At 42.6% G+C, this 18,266-nt stretch overlaps 1 protein-coding gene across 2 annotated transcripts in view; it reads right to left on the bottom strand.

The window, feature by feature from the left end:
• PNPLA2 (patatin like phospholipase domain containing 2) overlaps positions 1-18,266 on the bottom strand; it is a 52,415-nt gene that overhangs the window by 31,639 nt on the left and 2,510 nt on the right. The window lies entirely within an intron of this gene.

The raw sequence follows: 18,266 nt of genomic DNA, 5'->3' as shown, positions 1-18,266 counted from the left end.
CTGTTGTCAAACTTATATTTCTGCCTGTTTTCCATTATGGGGGGCAGGGCTACATATATGTCACATTGTAACTGGTCAGAGAAGTTAACCATCACTGTTTTACTCTACCCTGCCCGTGGAGAAGACTGATAATTTGCAACAGGAGTTAAAATATTTTTGGTGGGGAAAAAATCCAACATGGCTCAGTGCCACTATCCTCACAAACTTTCCAATAATTCTGAAGGCCTACATATGAGATCCATATACCACTATGGGGTTGCCAGATTCCCCTGGCCACCAGTGGGAATGGGAGGTGGGTTGCCAGATCCAGGTTGGGAAACTCCTAGAGATTTGGGAATGAAGCCTGGGGAGGACAGGGATCTTAGTAAGGTACAATGCCTTAAAGTCCACCTCCCAAATCATCAGTTTTCTCCAGGGGCACTGATCTCTGTAGTGTATAGATATCATTCTGAGGGACTCCTGAGTCCTACCTGGAAGCTTGCATGCCTGTAATGGGTCATACCAGGCCACCACACTAAATAGTCCACTTTTAGGTCAAGTGACTGTAGACTGTAGAATATCCCTACCCAGGTTAAAGAATCTCACCTTATCTGACTCAAAACTGCCTTAAGTGACTCTTTTCCTCTGCTCCTCCCCCTCCCTCCAAGTGTTCTGAGGACCTTGATTGGTCCTTTCTGGTTTCTTTCCAGATCACCAGGCTACAAAGGGGATTGGCAAGTAATGGAAAATGGGACAGACTTGGCTCTGTCCTTTACAAAGAGCTTCAGGCTTTTAGCCTAATTCAGCTGCTTCAGAATAATTATTTCTTGTTCTACTCAACCTATAGCAGAGAGAGTGTTTGTGAATCCACAAAGCAGAAGCATCAGGCTGCTTTTCTGACAGAAGACTGATTCTCTGTATTAAGACTTTAAAAAATATAGCACTACAGACACACCTGCAGACCTTATATAAAGCCATGGTGCGACCACACTTGGAGTACTGTGTTCAGTTCTGGTCGCCACATCTCAAAAAGGATATTGAAGAGATAGAAAAAGTGCAGAGAAAGGCAACAAGGATGATTGAGGGATTGGAGCACCTTTCTTATGAGGAGAGGATGCAGCATTTAGGACTCTTTAGTTTGGAGAGGAGGCGGCTGAGGGGGGATATGATTGAAGTCTATAAAATTATGCATGGGGTGGAAAATGTTGACAGAGAGAAATGTTTCTCTCTTTCTCACAATACTAGAATCAGGGGGCATTCATTGAAAATGCTGGGGGGAAGAATTAGGACTAATAAAAGGAAACACTTCTTCACGCAATGTGTGATTGGTGTTTGGAATATGCTGCCACAGGAGGTGGTGATGCCCACTAACCTGGATAGTTTTAAAAGGGGCTTGGACAGATTTATGGAGGAGAAGTCGATTTATGGCTACCAGTCTTGATCCTCTTTGATCTGAGATTGCAAATGCCTTAACAGACCAGGTGCTCGGGAGCAACAGCCGCAGAAGGCCATTGCTTTCACATCCTGTATGTGAGCTCCCAAAGGCACCTGGTGGGCCACTGTGAGTAGCAGAGAGCTGGACTAGATGGACTCTGGTCTGATCCAACTGGCTTGTTCTTATGTTCTTATGACCTGTTCCCAAGATAGAGGCTCCTGTACACAAAAATGATTTTATTTATTTATTTATTATTGAGTTTTATATACCGCCCTACCCCCAAAGGGCTCTGGGCAGTGAACAACATAATTATACAGCATACAATTAAAAACCCATTAAAATAAACACAGTGGTCAGCATAATAAAACAGCGACAGCAATAAAACCCTTATTAAAACTCTCCCAAGGGAGGGGGGGAAGGGTCCCATAGATGGTAAATGGACCCCAAACACAGGAGATTAAAGTGGGGGCACATCAGTGGCTGGACACTCCAAAAGCCCGGTGGAACAACTCCGTCTTACAGGCCCTGCGGAACTCACCAAGGTCCCACAGGGCCCGGACAGCTGGAGGAACAGTGTTCCACCAGGCAGGGGCCAGGACCGTAAAAGCCCTGGCCCGAGTGGAGGCCAGCCGCATCATTGAGGAGCCGGGAACCACCAGCAAATTGGCCTCTGCGTTCAGCAGAGTGGGGACATATAGTGGGGACATATAGGGTAAAGCAGTCCCAAAGGTACAAGGGTCCCAGGCAGTGTAAGGCCTTAAAGGTCAAGATTTATCAGATGTCTGGATAAAATACCAGGCTCAGAAACGGTATGCTATTGCTTGGCCATCCACACCCTACCCTCTTGAGGACCGAACATTACAAGGACGAAGGTATTTTCTTCTTTAATCAGCTGACAAGATTGAGCTCTTATCACTGAACTTTTCCCATCAGACCAGAAAAATCCCAGCTTTTTTCCCCTGAATGTACAATTAATGCCTCGGCATACTCATTTTGCACAGCCAGCTAACCAATAAAAGAGACTAGTGTATAGTGACTTACTTTTACTTTCTGAAGTCCTCAATCTACAGTCCCACCCCACTTTTCCTCTTCGAACATCGCTCTTTAGTCTTATCAAGGTTCAAAGTGGACATGATGGGGATGGGAGGATACATTTACATCTAAAGCAGGGTGGGGAGAGGTCTATTTTTTATTTTTTGACAATGAAGATGCACATAAATGTGAGGAGCTAAACTCACCCCTGCTTTTCCTCACTGTGCTCCATGGCTTCAGATACTTTTTTACCCAGCCTGGCTAGACTGTGAGGAAAGGGTCCAGCTCCCATATCTTCAGCAACTGATATACTGTTTATCTAGACCATTTTTATGTTGCCTTTTGACCCCAACAGGGTTCACAAGGTGGAAAACGTTTTTTAAAAAATTAAAAACATTTAAACAATTTAAAACATTTAAAACTAGAATAATTCAATTAAAAACACAAAAACCAGAAGGAAGGCCAGTACTTATTATTGGGGATATACCAGGGTTGCCAGGGCCTTCCTGGCCACCGATAGGGGGTACAGTTGCCAGATCCAAGTTGGGGATGTCCTGTAGATTTGGGAATGGAGCCTGGAGAGGACAGGAAACTATGCCATAGAGTCCATCTGTCAAAAGATCCATTTTCTTCAGAACTGATCTTTGTAGTCTGGAGATGAACTGTATTTCTGGGGGATCCTCAGCTTCCACCTGGAGGCTGGCATCTCTAGCCAGATGGAAAAAAAGTCTTCACTTGTTGGTGAAAGATACTGGTAGAGGGAGACAGATGAACCTCCATGTGGAGGCTGTTCCACAGTTTTGATGCTACAACCAAGAAGGCTCTTTCACAGCCTGCCGCCATCTAGCTTCAGATGGTGGACCAACTGAAGCAGGACCTCTAAAGATGGCTGGAGCATACAGGAAGGTTCATATGGGAGAAGGCAGCCCTTAAGTAATATTGTTCCCAAGTTGTACAGAGCTTTAAAGGTTAATACCAGTACCTTGAATTTCACCCAGAAGCAAACTGGAAGCCAGTGTAGGTGGAACAAAACTGAAGTGAAATGGTTCCTGTAAACTTCGCACTCCAGGCAACTTTTTGGCTGAAGCATTCTGTATCAAGGGCATTCCCTCATAGGCATTCCCTCATAGAGTTCATTGGGCATTCCCTCATAGAGTTCATTGCAGTGATCTAATCTAGATGTTACCAGGGCATGCACCACAGCGGCAAGATGTTTTCTGCCCTGCTGGCTCACCAGTCAAAGCTGCTGAAAGTAACCCCTTAGCCACTGCTTTCACCTGTTTATCCAACAGAGGCCTTACTCTAGGAACATCCCCAAGTTACAAACATGTGGAATGCAATCCCATCCAGAAAAGGGGATAACCTATTTCCAGGGTCAGAAAGTTGAACAGTTACAACTCATTCAGTCACGTAGCCTATTTATTTACTTCATTTATACTACACCTTTTCCCCCAATGGGGATTCTAGGTGGCTTACATCACTCTTCTCACCTTCATTTTATCTTCATAACTTTCATCTAAGATAGGTTAGGCTGAGAGTGTGTTCCTTACTTCAGGTTACCACAGGGACGGAGGGAGAGAAAACTGCGCCCAGGGCACGACCTCCCCATGCACCCCCTGCCCCACCCCCGCCCCTGGGAGTGGGGTCTGGGGCAGGATTTTCCACCCCCACATGGCGCCCCATGCCCCCTTGCACCTTTGCCACTGGATCACCCACTGAGTTTTGAACTTTCCAAACCTAGTCTGACATTCTAACAGCTACATCACTTGAGCTGATGTAACAAGCACCCAAAATGACTACAGGAAAACACAGAATAAAAGAGTATAACTTAATCCAGAATAAAATTCTGGGTCTGCATACTACAAATCAATGCAGATCAGCACACATTCAAAGATATAGTGAATGCAGGAGTATTGGTATTATTTAAAAATCACGCTTGGCGTACAAGGGATTACGGAATCACTGTGCAGATGTGGGTATAATATTAGATGGGTGAAACAGGAGTTCAATTACAAGCAAGCTCTCTAGGAACATCAGTGTTGCCTTGGGCAACTCTGATTAGGTAATGTCAGAGGAATGTTATCAGGATAGAATGCTAGGAGATACATTCGTTAACAACATATGAGTATTAATAAGTAGTCAATTTGCATATCAGTGTGCCATATGCAAAACAAAGTGGCAATGGGTTCTCTCTGTCTGCCTAATATGATTTTGGCAGAAAGACTTTTTCTGAAATACTCAATAAACAGTATGCAGAATATTAAGATAGGGGAGCCTTTATTTCATTAAACTTGGAAAATGTTTATGCCACGTTTCTGCTCAAAATAGCTCATAATTAAAACACAAAATCAAGCCAACCAATAAAAAGTAGCTAACAAAACAAGTCAAGCAAATAAAAATAAAGAATATAATTCCACTGAAGACACCATATGGTACTACAAATAGCTCATGATTTGTAGTCCAACACAAATCACACATGAAGTCTCCCAAGAGACATTCAGAGGTGGCACAACATTGGTTGCCTCTGTGGAGATATCCTAGGCCGTTTCCGCACGGCCCATAAACGACGGCCTGCAAGAGTACATTAACGTGCCCCCAGACGGCCGTTCGGTGACCTTTCGAATCGCGCTTCCCTCCCCAGAGAAGCGGCGTCAGGTCACTTAAACAACAAACTCCAGGGGTCAGAGGGCAGCGTGGGCGGGGCTCCGACGGCCAGCAGGCGACGACGAGGACATCGTGAGTAGAACGGAGGAGGGCGTAAGAGCGGCCTCCGCTATTCCTGCTTTCGCGACACTTGCGTGTGAGCGGGCTTAGTACCCTACGCCGCCAGCACTCTTGGCGGCGTAGCTTAAAGGAGGCGATCAGGCGGAAATGGCCCTAGACATCCTCGGTGTTCTCCTATCCAAGTACTAATCAGGGTCAACCTTGCTTAGCTTCCAAGGTCTGGTGAGATTAGGTTAACCCTACATACTACTAGTAAAATTTGTACAATCTCCTGGGATATCATAACATTTTACACACATATAGGAGAGTCCGCTGCTCTGAAAGATTTTTAGTAACCTGGAATGTTTGATTACATTATTCACTGATACCTCTTTTGACATTCTTAGCTATGCAAAAACCTTTATTTCATTTCAAAAAACTGATCACAAAGCAAACAATAGATGCCGTTATTATGTTTATTTAGCATTTAGAGAACATGCCTCAGTTCTGTTTGTTTTTTAATGATATCTACCAAAAAGGATGTCTAAGCTAATATAAAGATTTCGGAGGGAAGGGCAGAGGAACGCTTCTTTTGCTTGAGCAAAATGATCATGCTGTACAATGGGAATTCTCAAAGCATAGGTCAGATCCCATCTGACCTGCAGAAAACTACATAGCAACTATGTCCAAGAACTGTGAAGGATAACTTGCTTTGAGGATAGATTGACAGGGGAATCCTAAACAAAAAATCAACATTCACCAGTCAGGCCCCTACTAGAATTAGTTGATTCTGTCACTGAAGTACTTACAACAGAAAGGGACAAACTACTGTTCCTGAGAAAGTTCCGGAGTTTCTGGTGCCATCACTGAGAAGGCCTGATTGTGTGTCGCCACCTACCTAATCTCAGAATGCAGGGGGAGTCTGAAGCAGGACTTTGAAAATTAGGCAGATGCGCAGAAGATCAGGAAGTCCTTCAAGTATGCTAGTCCCAAACTATATAGGGCTTTAAAAATCAACATCAGCATCCAGAATTGATTCTAGAAACAGACTGGAAGCCACTATAGATTGTCAGGATTGGAGTGGTATGTTATATACGATCCACTCCAGTCAACATCCTGGCTGCAGCATTCTGCCCCTACTGAAATGTTTGAACACTTTTGAAGGGCAATCCCATCTAGAGTGCATTGCAATAATCTAATCTGAATATAACCAAGGCATGCAACAAAGTTGCCAGATCTTTTCTCCCATGAAAAACCACAGCTTGCTAACCAGTCAAAAGTTAGCTGCTCCTGGCCACAACTGGCACCTGCTTATCCAGCTGTAGGTCTGGGTCAAAGAATACCCCTAACCTGCAGAGCTGTTCCTTCAAGAGGAGTGCAACCCCAACCAGAATAAATGACATGTTAAATCCTAGGGGAGGTTTACTAATCACCAGTAGCACTTCTGTCTTGTTGGGATTAAGCTTCAGTGTATTAGCCTGTATCCATTGCAAACCAGCCCCCAGATTTGATACCACGATTGATGGTACTGAAAACTGCTGAGAGGTCCAGGAGAATCAGCAGAGTCATGATCTCTCTGTCCATCACCCAGCACAGCGGTTTCAGTTTCATCACCAGTTGTCGATAAGAAAATATGCATTATAGAATTTCTACTCCCCAAAACTTAAGAGGGCTTTCATCTATTTCAAGGAAATTTCTCACTTGCCATCTTCCAGTGAAATAAGCAACGGGGCAATCCGTAGAGCAACGAGAATAATATTTTCATTTCAATACAGATATGACCTGTGAATACAATCTGGGTCTTCAACTGCAACAGACTCAGAACTCACTTTTAGCTCCACTCTCGCAAGGCGTACTGCAGGCCACCTCAAACATCCACCTTTCTCTCTTTCCCCTACTCTATTCTTCTCCTACAAAAAGTAATGCCTGTGCTAGTTATCTTAGGCAGGCCAATTCTCTCCCACAGTTGTATAAATCCCAACAGTCTTTTCAGCATGGCCGCCTGCCATGTTCTCTTTCTATTCCACCTATCTGTCAGATATCAAAGCTCTTAATCATGTATTCTTGACATGTCTGCAGTGTTCAAATTCCATACTCCCTAGAGCGTTGTGTACTGTAACTAGCTGAGCACAGCAATAAAAAGGGCAGGGTATTACCCATCTGAAGCAAGAGAGATTTCAAACGCAAGCAGTGGCGTAACTAGGCAAACTGGAGCCCTGGGCAAAACTTGAGTTTGATGCCCCCCCAGGCGCGTGCCCAATGCAATGTGCACCCCCCCCTTGTAGCTACGCCCAGTGGCATATCTAGGCAAACTGGAGTTTGGCACCTTCCCCCATGGGCAGCCGCCCTCCCCCACTGTGACCAAGCAATGATTTTTTACACCAGGTCATTTCAAAGTCACCATCACATTATAGAACATGCCCCAGCTCACAAATCGGAACACAGCAATAAACCATGCCACACAGCAGAAATAATTTTTTGAAAAAATTTTCAAAATGCTTTCAAAATGTTTTATTACTGCTATGAAAACATTTATGGTGTTGTATCCAGTCCCCCCAATTGGGGGAAACAGCATCACTTTCAATGTTGTTTAAACTGGGAACCCCAGATTCTCCCTTTAAGGTGGATTTAAAAGGAGAATCTTAGCTCCCTAGTTTAAACAAGTGATGCTGGAATCCACCCCCAGACAGCATCATTTTCAATGGGAGCCCAGATTCTCCTTTTAAACTAGGGAGCCCAGATTCTCCTTTTAAATCCACCTTAAAGGGAGAATCTGGAATTCCCAGTTTAAACAACATTGAAAGTGATGCTATTTTGGGGTTGATTCTCCCCCACCCTGAAACAGCAACACTTTCAATGTTTAAACTGGGGACTTCATAATCTCCCTTTAAATCCATGTCAAATGGGGGGATTTAAAAGGAAAATCTGGGGAAATTTGGGGGGTGCCTGCTGTCAGGGGTGCAATTGTTAAGCTAGTAGCACCAAACTTTCAGAGTATCTTTAGGAGACTCTTCTAATGATACCACCCAGGTTTGGTGAAGTTTGGTTCAGGGGGCCCAAAGTTATGAACCCTCAAAGGTGTAGCCCCCATCTTCTGTTAGCTCCCATTGGAAACAATGGATGATGGGGCACCCTCTTTGGAAGTCCATAGCTTTGGGCCCCCTGGACCAAACTTCACAAAACCTGTGTGGTATCAGTAAGAGACTCTCCTGATGATACCGCCCAGGTTTGTTGAAGTTTGGTTCAGGGGGTCCAAAGTTATCAACCCTCAAAGGTGTAGCCTCATCTCCTATTAGCTCCCATTGGAAACAATGGGGGATGGAGCACCCCCTTTGGGAGTCCATAACTCTGGACTCCCAAAACCAAACCTGACCAAACATTGGTGATAGCATCAGAAGAGTCTCCCGAAGCATCCCTGAAATTTTGGTGCTGCTAGCCTAAAAACTGTGTTCTCTGCAGGCCAAAAATGGAAAAACACTGAAAATACAAAAAATCCCACAAACAAACCTGCAGTCTTTGCGCCCCCCACAGGGCTGCGCCCTGGGCAACTGCCCACTTTGCCCAATGGGAGGAACGCCTCTGAACGCAAGCAAGCACCAAGATATTCCCCAACCTGAAAATTCCACCATTAGGAGACCTCCAGCTTTTCCAGGCCCCCACACCCCCAGAGATGGAAGCCAGCCTTGTAGCTTTAGACCCCAACGGGCAGTTCTTTTTCAAAATGTGCTTCCAATGAAGTGCCCTTCCAAGCCACCGTAACAAGCAGCTCTGCTAATTTGCTTTGCATAACCGCTTTTCCTCCCTGATTGTCTGTTACTATGTCCTCTTTGCTCCAACTTATCATGTGCATGTATTAAGACTTAGAGTTTATCATTTAACTTTGCCCCACCAGTGTTGAGTTGCTCAAGGCAAACTGCTGGCAGTGAAGTCAAAGAGAAGTTATTCCAGTAACATATCCCCAAAGTGCTATAATTTACCAGCACTACTGTGCTGTCCAAACATGGCTTGCAGTTAAGCCATTGGCATACTAAATCCTCTTATGCAATACCTGGTGGTAGAAGTAGAACTTTCCCATCACCAGGTTTCCAACAGATTCTTTAGCTGTCCTCAGATAAATCTCTATGGGAGAAATTGTGCAACCTACGTTTGCTCTGTACACAAACAAGCACTACCAATCTCAATGGCATTCTGCTCCTTCAGCCAGAAGTCCGTGTAAACAGAGCAGTGCATATGCTGCCATTCTGAAGAAATGAAGAAAAAGCTACAAAATGCAGTTGCGGCTACAGATTTCAATTCTTGAAAGCAGTGGTTTGTCCTTTTAAAGACTCAGATTTCCTGATGACAAGTTTGATGGCAAGTTTGGTAGAAGGGGTCGGCAATGGCGCAATACTTAAATGAAGCCTCAAAACAAGAGTAACTGAATAACACATCCAATGAAAAGAAGGTGTAGTTTTGGTGCTTGAAAGTAGTTCTCCGTCTCCCCCACCAGCAGCATACAAAGCAAGAAAGCATGTACGTTTGCTTCATTTCTGTAATTACTAAATATTGCGGCATTCAGCTTGCCACAGAATTTATTTATTATGTCTGGAGCTGAATACGCATTGCCTTATGCATCAGTTCTAAAGGGAGGAGTACAAGCCCTCAACTGTGGCTGAATTCACCACCATCACCCCCTTTACAAAGGGCCTAATATTTGGAGATAGTTTATAGAGTTTTTAAAAAGGGATCTTTATGAAAGGCAAAACCACCCAACTGCCTCTCTATAAAACACTCTTCAACATACTCAATCTGAACTGTAGCTGTAGATGTAGCAAAGTTTTTGGCAACAGCTTTATCAACAACTGCACATCCCTGTTGATCACCTAATAACCTTTCTATGTGTTGTTATTGTTAGTCTGATCGTTGTTTTACCCATGCCTAATAAAGGAAATTATGATGAACATACTTGATCCAGAGAGGTGCGTATAGGGCAAAAGATAGACATACCCCCAACAAACCAATCAATCAGTTGCAAAGAAACATGATAGATGCAGGTCATCCTCATTAATCAGAGGAGAAGTTTAATAACTCAGAGACTTGGGCAGATGATTAGACTCATCTGTGTCATCACAATAAAAATTAATTAGGGCAGCCATGATGACTTGAGATGGCCACATATTTGAGTTCTATATAGCTCAACTTGCATGCATATTGAGCATCAGAGGGTGGCGCATGCAGGTGCACAGCTGTGGCCAAGACTTCCCCTTTCTTCTCTATCAGCATGCCTAATTGCAAGGTGTCTTTCTAAGAAATAAGTTCTACTGACAACTCCTGTAGCACTTAGTCACAAAACTCCTTAGAGATGCCTGAAAATGCAGGAGTCTAACAACACATTAAAGACTAAAAAAATTGTTCTAGAATGAACTGTCATGAGTCAGAGCTCACTTTGTGAAAGCTTATCTATTAGCATCAATTTTGTTAGTTTTTAGGAGCTACTAGACTTCTATTTTATTTTGCTGAGACAGACTAACCTGCCCGCATCTCTGGAGTTATCCTCAGAGGGGGAGTGAATGCCATCTCTACAGATCATATCTATACAACCGAGCCCACTATTAGAAGACAGTTTTCCCTTGCATTTGTAGGGGGATACATTTTAAAGCTTCATGAAAAACAGGCTGTATGTGAATATGTAAACTGTCAACACAGAGAGCTTCGCAACAACCACTTCTCCAACTTCCGTAGCACCTGTATTTGCCCAGCAAGTATTTATTCCTCAATCCTCCAAAACAATTTGGAACAAATGTCAGGGCTTCCTTCTCAGAAACAGCACAGGATTTCATGGTTACTATGGCATATCTTGCCCAACTCATGTGGAAGATCATATACTAGATACTCTGGAGTCAAAACAAGGTGTGGGAACCACTGTTGGCACATTATCAGGGATGGATCACTACCTGGAGTTATATTTTCCCCAACCTTTACAGAGAGTAGAGGACCAGTTAGGATGGGTAGCCCTGAAGGCTTATGGATCCAGATAGTTCAGAGAGCCTTTGGCTGTTTTTGCCATCTACTATACTGAAGCTTTTCAAATAGGAAGTCAGCTTAGGCTTTAGATGGATAATAACAATTTTGTGGAGTATATTCAACCTTTTTAAAGAAAGAATTCTACAGATACATTCCAATCTGGTCTCCTATTATGAGGGGATGTCTATAGAGGAAAGCTCAATGGCCTCCTCTAGTCCAATTTTATTAGATGCATGTGAGTTGTTAATAATAAAGGATGTGGATAAAATGACTCATGTTGCCATTTGCCCTGTTATGTACTTTGCTCAGCCCTGTCTGTCATGGCTTTCGCAAGTTTGTTAAGAAAGGCTGTTAATAACCAAGATGAGTTTAACATTTATAGGAAGGACTAATTATAGAAGGCTCAACATGGGTTCTTGAAAGAGGCATTCTCATATCCTTAGGAATGCACAAACTACCAGTCAGTTTGCCATGCTTAACTAATGTAGCTGAACAAGCAAAAGAAGGGTGAAACAGATAGTTTCACCAGGTTTCTAGTCAAAATCTGAGGCTCCAACTGCCTTGACCACCCTGGCAGACAACTTATATCAACAATCAGATAGATGCTCAGTACAGGGCAACTACATTGATTCTGAAGATTTCCCTATGGTTTTGACAGTCTGAGTCAAGGCATCCTGAAAAGTAGCAAGAAGCAATTGAAGTGGCTACTCTAATCTCATGGTCCGCACTCAGAACAAAATGCTGGGAGATTGCTGCTCTTCCTCATGGGAATTGTTCTGTAGGGCTCTATCTTCTCTTGTACACACTAAAAGGCATGATACAACAAGAAGTGAGGGCATCTGAGGGCTTGAAGTGTTTTGTCAACAGCCAGATGACATATAGCTGCATCTGTTTAGGTATGCAGTATGGCAGAATTTTCCAGTAATAATAATGATTAGAGCAGCACACGCAGTGTTGGCGTTGGGCTGGAAAGATAATTAAAAATGGACAGTTTCAAAATGGATGGAATACATATGGGAACAAATACAGTTAGAGATCTTTGAGAGACTGACAAAAAATAAACTATGGGAAGAAAAGATAGAAGATATTATGAAATTATGGACAGTGTTTGAAACATGGATGGAAGAAGCCGGATTTAAAAAAGAACTATGGAATAAGAGAATAAGAAGAATGAATCTCCTGCTGCTTGCATAAAATAATCAATAGAAAAGGGGGGAGGGGGGAAAATGGAAAAATGTATAGATGAAATGAAGATATTGATTGTAACAAATGTATGAATATTCTATACAATAAAAAGCTATTAAAAAAAGAATTTTCCAGTAATAGTTTCCAAGAGACTAGATGAGAATGAACAATCTGAAGTTTAATCCAAGCAAGATGAAGATACTGACTGTGAGTTGGACTTGATATCCAAATAGAAGATATGTCCATTATCGAGGCAATTGCATCATCCCTTAATGGACAAGGTTCACAGCTTGTGAGTGCTCCTGGATCCAACATTACCTTTAGACAGGTGATAATGTTCACCTTTAGACAAATGAACATTAAACATCTTCAAACTATGACAGCCAGGTTTCTATGTTGAACAAGTTGCAGGGTCCTATTAACAGCAATTTCATTTATTTTGTATTAGTGTATTTTTCCTTTGAAAATGCTGGTTGAAAGATTTAAAGCCCCAAATGTGTTTTGTCTGGGATAATGTTGCCAGCCTCCAGTTGGGGCATGGAGACTTCCCAGAATTACAACTTACCTCTAAATGATAGAGATCTGTTCTTCTTGAGAAAATGACTGTTTTGGAGGGTGGACTCTATGCCATTTTACTCCACTGAGCTCCCTCCCTCCCCAAACCCCACCCTTCTCAGGTTCCACCCTCAAAACTTCAGGAATTTCTCAACCTGGATTGGCAACATCTAAGAGATTTTTTTCCCCATCCTAATACTACTACTACACAATAATACCACACTCTGCAGGGATACTTCAATTATGGGTGCCACTGCTGTGACTACAGAAAATGTCCTGTACTAGGATCAGGGCACTTTCAGGCTGGAATATTACAGAATTCACTCTCCAGAGATTGTTCAGGCTCACTTTATCATTATTTAAGGCAACTGCCAAAAAAACTTACGGTATCTCTTTCACCAGGTTTTTCAAGGGTTTTCTTCTTAATGACTTAAGGAAGTTATTGCCATATGCTACAAGAAAAAAAATCAGGATGCGACCTGCTAGAAGACTTATTCCCAGCCAAAAATACAATAGTACTGGGTTTTTCCTGCTGTACAAAAAGCATATGTGACATTTCTATTACCAGTTTACCTATTCAGTACCTCATACTAGCAACTATGTGTCAGTATTCCCAAAGTCAAGTTGAATAGGAACACCACAATGCATTTTATATGTGAATGGATTATGTATTCCAGTCATAAGTAACCTCCTAAGGCAGCTAGGCCACACACAAACCACTGCCCCTATCTTCAACCACACATCACATAAATAAATCTGAAATATATTTGAGTCAAATGATGAAACATACATTGTGGTTATGAGACATATTTGTATATATAGCCATTTTCAATAAATGCTCATACCCTAGAAAGAGGAGGTGCAATCTAGGGATACAGCAATAAAACCATTCGATTAAGCTGAACATCTTATTTGCCTAATGGCTTCACACTTTAGGCATTCAGTTTGCACTACGAAGAACTTCAGCGCTATGAGGAACATTTGGCAGGAAGCTTGTCTGACTCTTCCCCAACACACTGAAGAAATATTTTGTTGGATGGGGTGTGGCAAGCGGGGCCTCTGATTCAGAGTTGTGCAGTACACCAGTTTTTAAATGGGATGGAAGCTTTATCAGAATTAAAGGTAGTTGAATTTTTAATCAATCCTTCAGTAATTTCCATGGGTCTCAATGGAAAACCATTTCTTTCTATCCAATAGGGATAAGATTTGCACCCCTCTCCTCACAAAAATTCTCCCAAACAAAGTTCTAAGCACCAGGAAAAAGTGTTTATTCTAGAGGCAACTAAAATTCTCACTTGCAGAATAGGCACAGATATTTATATATTGGCAGGAACTTCTCCTAGGCTCATTCCGCACATGCAAAATAATGCACTTTCAAACTGCTTTCAGTGCTCTTTGAAGCTGTGCGGAATGGCAAAATCCACTTGCAAACAGTTGTGAAAGTGGTTTGAAAATGCATTATTTTGCGTGTGCGGAAGGGGCCCTAGCTTTCCTAGGATTTTCAAATGGCAACCCTGCAGCCATACATGCCACTGTGTACCTTTTTGGGGAGGATAAGCTAAAACTTCTGTGACTCTATCCTAGCTCTGTTCACCTGTCCTTTCTCTGTGACACTACATAGAAAATGTTTTCATACAGCCACAAATAATGAAGCTTGGGCATCAAGATACCTGGGGTTACACAGAATAAAGAAGAAGAGTTTGGATTTATATCCCCCCCTTTCTCTCCTGTAGAAGACTCAAAGGGGCTTACAATCTCCTTGCCCTTCCGCCCTCACAATAAACACCCCATGAGGTGGGTGGGGCTGAGAGAGCTCCAAAAAGCTGTGACTAGCCCAATGTCACCCAGCTGGCGTGTGTGGGAGTATACAGGCTAATCTGAATTCCCCAGATAAACCTCCACAACTCAAGCAGCAGAGTTGGGAATCAAACCCGGTTCCTCCAGATTAGAATGCACCTGCTCTTAACTACTACGTCACTGCTGCTCCAGTCAATGAGGCAGAGAAACATTTAGCTAGAACTGGATTCATCAAGTAACAGCACACCAAGAAAGTTTATCCTGTTCCCTATAGTTATCTTTTATATTGCTGCCCCTACATTGCCTGCTGTCAAAAAATAAAAAACAGATGATGAGGCACTAGAGTCTAGACTATCCATCAGACTGGAAGGCTTCCACCACTCCTAATAGCCACGGACAGTTTTGTCAGATTTGGAGCTTTCCGATATTTACAGGGTGTTGTTTATATTGAATTGATAATAGTAAAATTGCAAAAGCACATTCCTGTTTGTACTAGCTAAATGAAAATATGTCAGCTAGGCACATCTCAAGAGACAGGTTTTCACATGAAAATGTATGAACAATACCTCTACCCCCAGAAACAGCCCTTTAAAAGAAAATAATTAATGGTTCCATTAGCAATGCCAAACATGCTCCTTTCTCAGGAAGGGCTGAGAGCAGAACATTAGCCTTAGGTAAATGGAGCAAAAAGTACTGCTGACATCATCCTGGCAGGAGGATCTCCGGTTGAGCAGTCACATGGAAGCTTGCTGTCTTATCATCTGATGAGATAGGCATGATCAGCAAGTAGCCGGCACGGAATCCTGGACCAAGGCTGGAACAAAAGGTCTTAAGGAAGACACCAATAAATAGTATATCCTCTTGAGCAAATGCCTTTGGAATGTTAAACATTTTTATCGGATGAAATAAACATGCAACCTTCTCCAACACAGAGCACACAGAGTATATGAGCATGAGTTCTCACTACTGGGTGTCTTTATGTGCTTTAATAGTTTTGTTGACTGAAGCAAGCATCTGGATGCTTCAGCAGCCTAGACAGATCCCCTCAAATAACTTCTTGCTGTTTCTCATTTTAACATTATCATTTGCTCTTTCTTTGAACAGGTCTTGGAGCTGGTATGTTTTACCCACCATAAGAGTGATTGTATTTTATGGTTCCAAAACAATTTTTGGAGGTTCTTCAGAACTACTAGTATATTATGGAACCTAGGAAATATACATATGTTTACACATGTGCATTCCCCAAGGTGCTAAAATCATCAAAAAGATCTATGAACAAACCTAACCTACCTTTATATAGAGCCAGCGTGGTATAGTGGTTAAGAGCAGGTGGATTCTAATCTGGAGAACCAAGTTTGATTCCTCACTCCTCCACCTGAGTGGCAGAGGCTTATCTGGTGAACTAAATGAACTCTATGTTTTTCACACCCCCCCTGCAGCCCCATCCCCATCCCGCCCTCTTCCCCGTGGCCCTGCCCCCTCCCTCACTTACCTTTTCCAGACAGTAAAAAACAGCTTTCTGCCAGCAGAAAATAGCTTTCTGCCAGTTGAAAATGGGCTAAGCTGGTAGGGCGGGGCCAGGCCTGATGAAGTGGGGTGAGGGAAAGGGTAACTTTCACGCCCCCCAGGTGCGCGCCCAGTGCAACGCATGCCCCTATCCCTTTCTCCTTGTAGCTCCGCCATTGCTTGGTGGTCTCCCATTCAAGTACTAATCAGGGCCAATCTTCTGTAACTTCTGAGATCTAATGAGATCAGCATAGCCTGGGCCATACAGATCAGGGCTAGAGTGTAATAGCCTTTGACCACCTCCATCTCTTTGGGTAGACCCCAGACCTGGCTGGGTCAATAATTAAAGATTATCGCCATTCTTCAAATTTTATCCTGGGAAGGGTAACATAGTTGGATCTCACAGATAATTGTACATGATTCTACACCATTCTCTACAAACAGTGTCAGAGGAATTAATTTCAAGATACAACCTTTCAGAAGTAGAACAACAACCTACTTTCTAAGTGCTGCCTCATGCATCAAATTCTTGACAGCCTGAGAAGATGCAGCTATTCGACATCATAACAGTTGGGTCTCAGCTCTGTCTACAGTCTTCGCCATTTGATTTTTTTCATCTAAAGTTTTTCCTCCTGGACATTCACATCTTTAAAAGTCTTCTATTGAGCCTAGTGACCTGGTCAATTACAGACATCTCATATTCAATGAGATCTGAATACAACATTTATTCCTGTGTAACTAGGGTTCCTGTGTAGACAGCTTTACCTTAGAAGCATTTCATGAGCGTGTCCCATAATCAGTAAGTCTGGTTAGTTTTTGAAGGATAACACATTTTTCTCACGCATGCAGTTTTATGAATCTGGGATTAACATAGGAAGCATCTTGTTGATTAAAACTTACAAAAATTATGACGTAAATTTAGGGGCTTACATTCATCTCCTACCCACATTTTACATTGCATCCACCCATAATTTCAATTTCATTGGTTTCTTAAATCTATGCCTTCATTTGATTTTACAAAAGATGGCCAGTGTTGGTTCCAAAATCCAACCCTTGATCATTCACACACATATAATTGCCCCATTTAAACCTAGTGACACAGAACCCACCCAGGCAAGGGTCAAAATGGAGATTACTGCCAATATGTTGCAGATGCAGGCTACTTGCCAGTGTGCAAATAGCTTTTCTTTTAATGTGTGTTCCTGCATGGCAGTGGGTTGGATTTGATGGCCCTTGTGGTCTCTTCCAACTCTATGATTCTTACCAAAAGATTTGTGAAATTAATATGGAACTGGATTATCCATTATACCTTCTGCAAGAAAGCTCTCAAGGCCCTGTACCTCAAAGCTCTCTACCCAACTTACAGCACACTTCTGCTAAATTAGATATCTGTCTTCAGGAGGATTTGGTTGCAGGTAAATCCTCAATTGAGGAACACAAAATATGGATCAGTGAGGCACTTTGCAAACTATACCTAAAGACTGAAGAGTGTCAGGACTGGTTGCAGATCACTATGCAGATCACAGGTTTGCAGATCACTATGCCAGATCACAGGTTTTCCAGAGAACTGTTGGTAGAAAGGTTGTACCAGTAATAGTACCCCTGGTTACCCCTGGTTGTCAGGCAAATGTCTTGCAACCCTACCTTCCACTTCTTATTTCTTTATAGCAGCAATAGATGATACTGTAACCACATTCAGCACCTTAGGCATTCCTCAGGCATGAGATTATAGGCTTTTGTTAGACGCCTCCAAAATATAAATCAATAAAGCATCAATAAATAGCTTAGGTGACTTATTCCAAGGGTATAAATAGGTTGACCAGACCGTATCCCTTTCCCACACAAAGGAGGGCCTTGAAGCCATTATGCAGCACTTAACGACCAGTTTATGCAGTTTGTGAGTGCTGTTTCTGTGTTCTACCTCTTTCATTGAACAAATTTCTAGGTTCCTGCTGGGTGTCAGATTAGCAGCGTGAGCAGGTTTCTACTAGAATACGTGGGAGTTGAATCTTTGGACTTTGAACTACGATTTCACTGCACTCAGTGCTAATCAAGTCTAAATGTTGAAAAC

The sequence above is a fragment of the Sphaerodactylus townsendi genome, linkage group LG02 (genome assembly GCF_021028975.2).
Source record: "Sphaerodactylus townsendi isolate TG3544 linkage group LG02, MPM_Stown_v2.3, whole genome shotgun sequence".
NCBI classification, from domain to species: Eukaryota; Metazoa; Chordata; class Lepidosauria; order Squamata; family Sphaerodactylidae; genus Sphaerodactylus; species Sphaerodactylus townsendi.
This window is presented reverse-complemented; position numbering and strand designations above follow the sequence as displayed.